This window comes from Macaca mulatta, chromosome X, assembly GCF_049350105.2.
Source record: "Macaca mulatta isolate MMU2019108-1 chromosome X, T2T-MMU8v2.0, whole genome shotgun sequence".
NCBI lineage: Eukaryota > Metazoa > Chordata > Mammalia > Primates > Cercopithecidae > Macaca > Macaca mulatta.
In genome coordinates, this window is record NC_133426.1 from 146,449,876 (window position 1) to 146,458,932 (window position 9,057).

A 9,057-nucleotide genomic window follows, 5' to 3' on the forward strand; every position below is an offset into this window, starting at 1 on the left:
TTTTTGACATTGGCATTCATAGACATGTTTCATTTACATGAATTCAGCTATACACACTAGGAGAAAATTGTCTAAATAGTACAGGCAAATTATCCCACCATTATATTCAGTTAATATATACCCTGGATTGAGTGTGAAATGAAAGGCATGAATTTGTTCTTTCGTCTCATAGTGTGTACACCTCACTTTGCTGAACGTCATTCTTTTGCTTAGATATGTATTTTTCATGTAGTGTGGTCAGCCACGAGTGCAAGCCAATTACTTAATCTGAGGATCAAACAAAAGGAACAACCCAGTCATCTGCTCCTACACTGGAGGAAAAGCTGGCAGTGCTGAACTTTCTGAGAAAAGAATGTCATTCTTCAATGTTGCACCTTCCTAAGGCATTACGCAAAGTCATTTTACCAGATGATTTTCATTTTACATGTTGATTTTAGGACATATCTTGTGTTTAAGGAAGGACTTCACTATGTGTGTCAGGAATCATGCTAGATGCTGGTTATACAGTGATTTCAAAAAACCCGTCAATTTACAAATCTATGTCCAGCAAAAAATCTTGTAAACATAAAGGCAAATTGTGTTGCCAGCATATCTAATATATGAAAATGCTAAGGAAAATTTATAAAAATGATAAAACAAGATGGAAATTCAGACATAAGGTAATAAATGAAGAGCACTGGAAATTCTAAATAGGTAGTAAAATATAACACATTATTTTCCTTCAAATTTTTAAAGGGCAATTGAATGTTGAAATCATATACTAACAGCAACATATTTGAGGTGTTATAAGTAAAAGTAAAGCAAAACGACAGCACTAAAAGCAAAAAGGGTGTAAACATCATGACATAATTTTAATGTTATTATACATAAATGCTGTATTATTTGTTTTTTATAATTTTGACTTTTATTTTACATTCAGGGGGAACATGTGCAGGTTTATTACATGGCTATATCACATGATGCTCAGGTTTAGGGTATGACTGATCCCATCATCCAGGTAGAGGGCATAGTACCCAGTACTTAGTTTTTCAACAATTACCTCTCTCCCTCCCCCTGTAGTAGTCCTCAGTATCTGCTGTTGCCTTTTTTATGTCCATGAGTACCCAATGTTTAGCTCCCACTTGTAAGTGAGAACGTGTGACATTTGGTTTTCTGTTCCTGCATTAATTCACTTAGGATAATGGCCTCCAGCTGCCTCCATGTTGCTACAAAGGACATGATCTTACTCTTTTTTATGGTTGTATAGTATTCCATGGCATATGTGTACCACATTTGCTTTATCCAATCCACCATTGATGAGTACCTAAGTTGATTCTATCTCTTTGCTGTTGTGAATAGTGCTGTGATAAACATTTGAATGCATATGCTTTTTGGTAGTATAATTGCTGAGTTGAATGGTAGTTCTGTTTTAAGTTCTCTGAGAAATCTCCAAACTTAATTCCAGAGTAGCTAAATTAATTTACACTTCCACCAACACTGTATACACATTCTCTTTTCTCCACAGCCTACCAGCAACACAATAATAGTGGGGAAACTCAGTACTCCACTGACAGTACTAGACATGCCATCAAAGCAGAAAATCAGCAAAGAAACAATGGACTTAAACAATACACTAGAAAAAGTGGACTTAACAGATATTTAGAAAGCATTCTACCTAAGAACTGCAGAATATATATTATTTTTATCAGCATATAAAACATTTTCCAAGATAGACCATACAGTAGGTCACAAAACAAGTCTCAATAAATTTAAGAAAATCGAAATTATATCAAGTATCCTCTCAGACCACAATGGAATAAAATTGGAAATTAACTCCAAAAGGAATACTCAAAACTATAAAAATATATGGAAATTAAATAATCTACTCCTGAATGATCTTTGGATCAACAATGAAATCAAGATGGAAATTTAAAATTTCATTAAACTGAATGATAATCATGACAGGTTATCAAAACACCTGAGATACGGCAAAAGCAGTGCTAAGAGGAAATTTCATAGCATTAAATGTCTACATCAAAAAATTTGAAAGAGCACAAATAGACAATCTAAGGTCGCACCTCAAGGAACTACGGAAACAAGAACAAGCCAAACCCAAACCCAGCAGAAGAAAAGAAATAACAAAGATCACAGTAGAACTACATGAAATTTAAACAAAAAGAAAAATACAAAAGATAAATGAAACAAAAAGTTGATTATTTGAAGAGATAAACAAAATTAAGAGATCATTAGCAAGGTTAACCAAGAAGAGAAGAGACAAAATCCCAATAAGCTCAATTAGAAATGAAACAAGAGGTATTACAACTGGTACCACAGAAATACAAAAGATCATTCGAGGCTACTATGAAAACCTTTATGGGCACAAACTAGAAAATCTAGAGGAGGTGGACAAATTCCTGGAAATTTTCAACCCTCCTAGATTAAATCAGGAAGAAATAGAAACTCTCGCACGCAATGACACCCACAGGCTCAAAATAAAGGGATGGAGGAAATCTACCAAGCAAATGGAAACCAGAAAAAAGCAGAGCTCACAATCTCAGACAAAACAGACTTTAAACTAGCATATGAGATGGGTCTTTTGAAGGTAGCATACCTACCAGCAGGTCTTGCTTCTTTATCCAACTTGCTACTCTGTGACTTTTAACTGGAGAATTTAGCCTCTTTACATTCAAGGTTAGTATCGGTATGTGTGGATTTGATCCTGTCATCATATTGTTACATGGTTATAATGCCAACTTGTTTGTGTGGTTGCTTTATAGTGTCAGTGGTCCATGTACTTAAGTGTTTTTGTAGTGGCTGGTAATGGTCTTTCCTTTCCATATTTATTGCTTCTTTTAGGAGCTCTAAAAAGGCAGGTCTGGTGGTAACAAATTCCCTCAGCATTTGCTTGTCCAAAAAGGATCTTTTTTCTCCTTTGCTTATGGAGTTAGTTTGGCTGTATATGAAATTCTCTGTTGGAATTTCTTTTCTATAAGAATGTTAAATATAGGCCCCCAATCTCTTTTGGCTTGAAGGGTTTCTGCTGAGAGGTCTGCTGTTAGTCTGATGGGCTTCCCTCTGTAGCTGACCTGGCGTTTCCCTCTAGCTGCCTTTAACACTTTTTATTTCTTTCATTCTGATCTTGGAGAATCTGATAATCATGTCTTGGAGATGATCTTCTTGTGAAGCATCTTGCTAAAGTTCTCTGTATTAGCTTAATTTTAATGTTGGCCTCTCTAAATAGGTTGCAGAATTTCTCATGGATGATAACCTGAAATAAGTTTTCCAAGTTGCTTCCATTCTCCCCATCTCTTTCAGGGATGCCAATGAGTTATAGATTTGGTCTGTTTACATAATACCATATTTCTCAGAGGTCTTTTTCCATTCCTTTTCATTCTTTTTTTAAAAATTTTTCTCTGACTGTCATTTCAGAAAGCCAGTCTTCAAGCTCTAAGATTCTTTCCTTGGCTTGGTCTATTCTGCTGTTAATACATACAATTGCATTATGAAATTCTTGTAGTGTGTTTTTCAGCTGAATCAGTCAGTTATGTTCTTTTCAATGCTGGTTATTTTGTCTGCCAGCTCCTGTATCATTTTATTGTGATTCTTAGCTTTCTGGAATTGGGTTTCAATGTTCTCATGAATCTTGATGATCTTTGTTCCTATGAACATTCTGAATGCTATTTCTGTCATTTCAGTCATTTCCATCTCTTTAAGAACCATTGTTGGGGAACTAGTGTGGTCGTTTGGAGGAAAGAAGACACTCTGGCTTTTTGAGATGTCACAGTTCTGGCAATTGCTCTTTCTCATCTTTGTGGGCTGATTTTCCTTCAATCTTTGAAGTTGCTGTTTTTGGATCTTTTTTTTTTTTCCCCTTTTATGCTATTTTATGACCTTAGGAGTTTGACTGCTGTATAAGTTTTTTTCAGTCAACTGGATTCATTTCTGGAAGATTTTAGGGGGCTAAGGCTTAGCTCGGGAATCCTAGACTGCGTGTCCTAACTCTGGAGGACTAGTATCAGGCCCTGGCTTTGTTCTCTGGCTACTCAAGGTAGGAACCTGCTGCACTGGAGGGGCCGAGGTGCTCCCAGACCACTGGTCACAACAGTCCAATGGGTGGTGCCAACCAAATGGGTGGTGCCAATCAAACCACTTTGTAGGGCAGTGGCAGCATAATTTATCTTTGTTCACCCACGGCAGGAGTGGCGTCAGTGGCAGCATGATAAGGTGTCCACTTTTCAACTGCAGTGGGGTGCTAGCAGGTGCCAGGATGCTGGCCGTCATGTGGGCATTTGCTGCTGCAGCAGCATTGGCAGCATGTTGTTGGGAAGCAGGGACCCCCACTGGCATCTTTGTGTATGTTTGTGCTGGTGGCAGTTTTAGCATAGTGGTGGGGCCGTGGTGGCCACAGGACTGGATGAGCTCCTTGTGTGTGTTGATGGGTGGCAGGGGCTGCTCAGGGCCAGGGCAGGTCTCAGTTCTCGGTGCCTGGTTTCTGGCAGCAGCAGCAGCATCAACACAGGAGCAGGGTGCTGGTGGCAGGTAGGGTTAATGGGCTCTGTGCCCTCCAAAGCTTCAATGGGAATGGCAGGATGCATTCATGCTCACAGTAGTGCCATGGCAGGGTGCACCTGCACACGTGTGCTGGTGGGAAAGGGGAGGCAAAATCTGCCTGTGCACACACGTGCCAACAAAGTGATTTGGAAGGTGGCCGTGCGTGAGTATCTGCAGGCAAGGTACCACTGGGGAGGCTGCGTGGAAGGAGTGCATGTGTGGGCTGATATGTGTCTGTGGACGCTGCTCACCTGGAGCTCTCTGCTTGTCAGGTGTGGTCTGCCAGCACAGGAGCTATGATGCAGGCCACCAAGAGGAACACCCCTTTTGGGCACCTGAGCCTGTACTGCAAGCACCCAGGGAGAGTCCAGCAGACTGAGGGGTCTCATGGCCAAGACCACCCTGCAGAGTTCATGTATGACAATTCCTCTAGTGCTAAACTCTCCTACAGGAGTAAGTTGAGCCTAAGGGAACGGGTGTCCCTGGCTGTGTTCCACTGCAGATGCTCCTGCATCAAACCCTCTGGGACTCCACACTGGCTGGAATTCTGTCCCTACCACTTCTGTAAGCAGCTCTCCCTGTCCTCTCAAGTGTCCACAGTGGTCATGGGGTCTCCTCTGGCCAGGATTCCAAAGGCCCATGGTTAGAGCAGGTTGCTCTTTCCTTCTTCAACTCATCCCTTCCCCAGGAGTTGTTGGGGGATAGGAATGAGTCCTGGTGCATGGTAGCCCTGTGCAGGGTTTCCAGCTTCCTCCGCCTTCAGCCCAACATCTGTGTCTTCCCTACATCTGCTCTCAATGCCTTCCCTTTGAAGATCTGCTAAGAGTGCACCAGTCTTCCCAATGTCCCAATCCCTCAGTGGCAGATGTTCCTCCTGGCTGTGTATCTAGTTGGCCATCTTGATCACAGGTCTACTTTGCTCTCATAAACCCTGATAAAGCCTTGTTCCCAGTAACCTCACAACAATGAGATGGAAAGCCTCAGAGAACGCACCAATGTGGTTACTCCATGGTGATAGAGGCATGACCCACTTCAATTTTTGTTGTTGTAACAGTTGCTTTTGAGGACTTAACTATAAATTATTTCTCAAGGCTGATGCCCAGAGTTGTGTTTACTAGCTTTTATTCTGGGATTCTTAAAGTTTGAAGTCTTACATTTAAATCTTTAATCCACCTTGAGTTACATTTGTATGTGGTGAAAGCTAGGGGTCCAGTTTTATTCTTCTCTATATGTCTAGCCAGCTATCCCAGCACCATTTATTGAAGACTGCCATTTCCTACTGCTTATTTTACTGACTTTGTCAAAGATCAGATGGCTGTTGGTGTGTGGATTTATTTCTCAGCTCTCTATTCTGTTCCATTGGTTTATGTGTGTTTTTGTACCAGTATCATGCTCTTTTAGTCACTGCAGCTTTGTAGTATAGTTTGAAGTCAGGTATTGTGATGCTTCCAGCTTTGTTCTTTTCGCCTAGAAGTCCTTTGGCTATTCTGGCTCTTTTTGATTCCATATGAATTTTAGAATAGTTTCGTTCCAATTCTGTGAAAAATGATGTTGGTCATTTCACAGGAATAATGCTGGATCTGTAGATTGCTTTGGGCAGGATGTCCCTTTGAATGATATTGATTCTTCCAATTCATGAGCAGGGAATGTTTTTCCATTTGTTTGTGTCATCTATAACTTCTTTCAACAGTGTTTTGTAGTTCTCCTTGTAGATCTCTTTCATCTTCTTGGTTAGATGTATTACTAAGCAATTTTTTTTTGTGGCAGTTGTAAATGGGATTACTTCTTGATTTGGCTATCAGCTTGACCATTATTTGTGTATAGAAATGGTACTGATTTTTTACAATGATATTTGTATCCTGGAACTTTACTAAAGTCGTTTATCAGTTCCAGGAACCTTTTGGTGGATCTTTAGGGTTTTCTAGGCATAGAATCACATTGTCTGTGTAGAGAGATAGCTTGACTTCTTTTCCTATTTGGATGTCTTTTCTTTCTTTCTCTTGCCTGATTGATCTGGCTAGAACTTTCATTAATTCTCTGTTGAATGTAACAAGATCAGGATGCATATTGTAATCCACACAACAACTAAATATATATATATATATATATATATGCTCTCATATATATATATGCTATTATTAAAAAGCCAATAGAGAAAACAGAATAAAATACAAAAAAAAAACCCCTCAACCCAAAAGAAGACATGAAAGAAGGATATATATAACAAATAACAGAGAGACCAAAAATAACAAATAACAGAGAGACCAAAACAAAAAGCAAGTGGGTACACTTAAACACAGCCATGTCAATAATTCCACTAAATATAAATGTATTAAACACTCCAACAAAAGATGGAGGTTGATGAACTTGATTTAAAAATCAATATCCAATTATATGCTCTTAACACATAATGCACTTAAAATATAAAAACACAGCTAGGTTGAAAGTACTGGAATGGAGGAGATATACAATGCAAACAATAGGTGAGTATGCAAGAAATAACAGATGGGTGCAGCAAACCAACATGGCACATGTATACCTATGTATCAAACCTGCACATTGTGCACTTGTACCCTAGATCTTAAAAGCATAATAATAATAAAAAGAATGTATGTGGGACCTAGAATAGCTGAAATGATCTTGTAAAAGAAGAGCAAAGTTGGATGAGCTGTGCTACCTAATTTTATGTCTTAGCATGAAATTATGACATGACATGAAATTAATCATGACAATGTGGTTTTGGCATAAGGATAGGCAAATAGATCAATGGAACAGAATAGATGAGGAGTTGCCAATCTTTTTTTTAAAAGGACAGATAGCAAATACTTTATGTTTTGCAGGCTATACAATCTCTGTCGCAACTACTCTGTTGTAGTGTCAAAGCAGCCATAGCTGATAGTTAAGTTAGTGTATCTGTGTTCAAATAAAGTTTTATGAACACTGAAATTTCAACTTCACATAATTTTTACATCATAAAATGTTATTTTGTTTTTTTCCTCAACCATTTAGAAATGTAAACAAACACACACACACACACAAAACCTGTCTTAGTTTACAAACCATACCAAAACAGATACAAAATGGAAATTTGTTTGAGGGAAGTGGAATGATTCATATTTTGACTGAGAATTAAATAAGGCCACTGTACCCTGGGGGGGATTGTAGATAAGACATCCAAAATAGTAGGCCATGGTAAAGGGTGGGAGAGAACAGAATGGACCACTGGCTGGGGGTGGCTGTAGGGAATGCCTTTAAGGAAACACCTTCTCCCTGCTATGTGACCCACCAGAATTGAACATGGGGAATGATGGGGGTAGCAGGTCATTTTGAAATGGACCTTCAGGTAGTATTGGGGGTGGAAAAATCCCCTTTCTCTGACCACATTTTGGCCACCCAAGCAACACCACCCCCACAGAAGTGTCAGTGCTTTGTGATGTCCAAGCCACCCCAGGACTACCATTGGATAGGGGTGCCCCATTCTGACCAAACAAAGCTGAAGGGTGGGGCTCCTCGTCACCCAGGGCTGGGTATACATAAGGAAGTCAGGAGCATGGGGTAGACCACCGGGAGGCTTCAATATGGCTAAGGAGACCCACACACCAGTGAAGCCCAAAGAAAATACGAAACAACCAATTGTAAGCACGAAAAAGCCAACCCCAAGAACCAAAGAGAAGAAGGAAAAGAAGAACTCTTGTCAACAAAAGACCAACAAAACTGGCAAGGTCAGATGACCCTATCCTTGTTCCTTCTCTCCCTCCCCTCTATTCTCTCAAGACCCCTGTCCTGTCCTTGCCTAGCACACTCCCCTCCTCAGCCTGCACTCCTATCCATGAAGCTCCCCTTGCTATACAACCTCTCTCTCTTCCCCTAAACCAATGTCCTTCTGGCTCATGTGTTGTCCTTCCAGGTGGAGAAGAAAATCACAAAGGTAAAAAAACCCCTTCAAAGGAATTCAAGAAAGAAAACTCAATCACCTCCTTCCTGCTCCAAAAAGCCTAGGATAACAATGAGACCAACAATATTTGCGTGTCACCACAAGCAGAATAAGACGCAAACTAAAACTCAGAAGAGCAAGCACAAAATACAACGGAAAATAAAAATCACAAGAGCAAGCCCAGAAGCCATTGGCAACAGCAAACCATCCCAAGTAACCATCTCTGCTGCCAGTAAATGCAGAGCCTGGATCAGAAATGTACAACTAGCAACAGCATCTCCATAGGCAACTCTGGGGAATCACCAATCACATAAAGGCCGAATCTGAGACCAATAGTGTTCCACCATGTTGATGAACGCAATAAAATCAGCACAATGTGAAAAGATGATGTGGACTTTGTCTGTAGTGGGGAGGGGGTTAAGGAAGAAAAACTGGTAAGAGGGAGAGAGGCAGGCTCCTGCATGGTTGGGGGCCAGACCAACAGGTATACAGTTAGCCATCGGGGGGGATAAGGAGTGGGTGAGGACTAAGAAATGAAGACTAATGAACACTTTGCCCCCACAGACAAGAAGAAAAAGGGTTTTGGTGTTTCT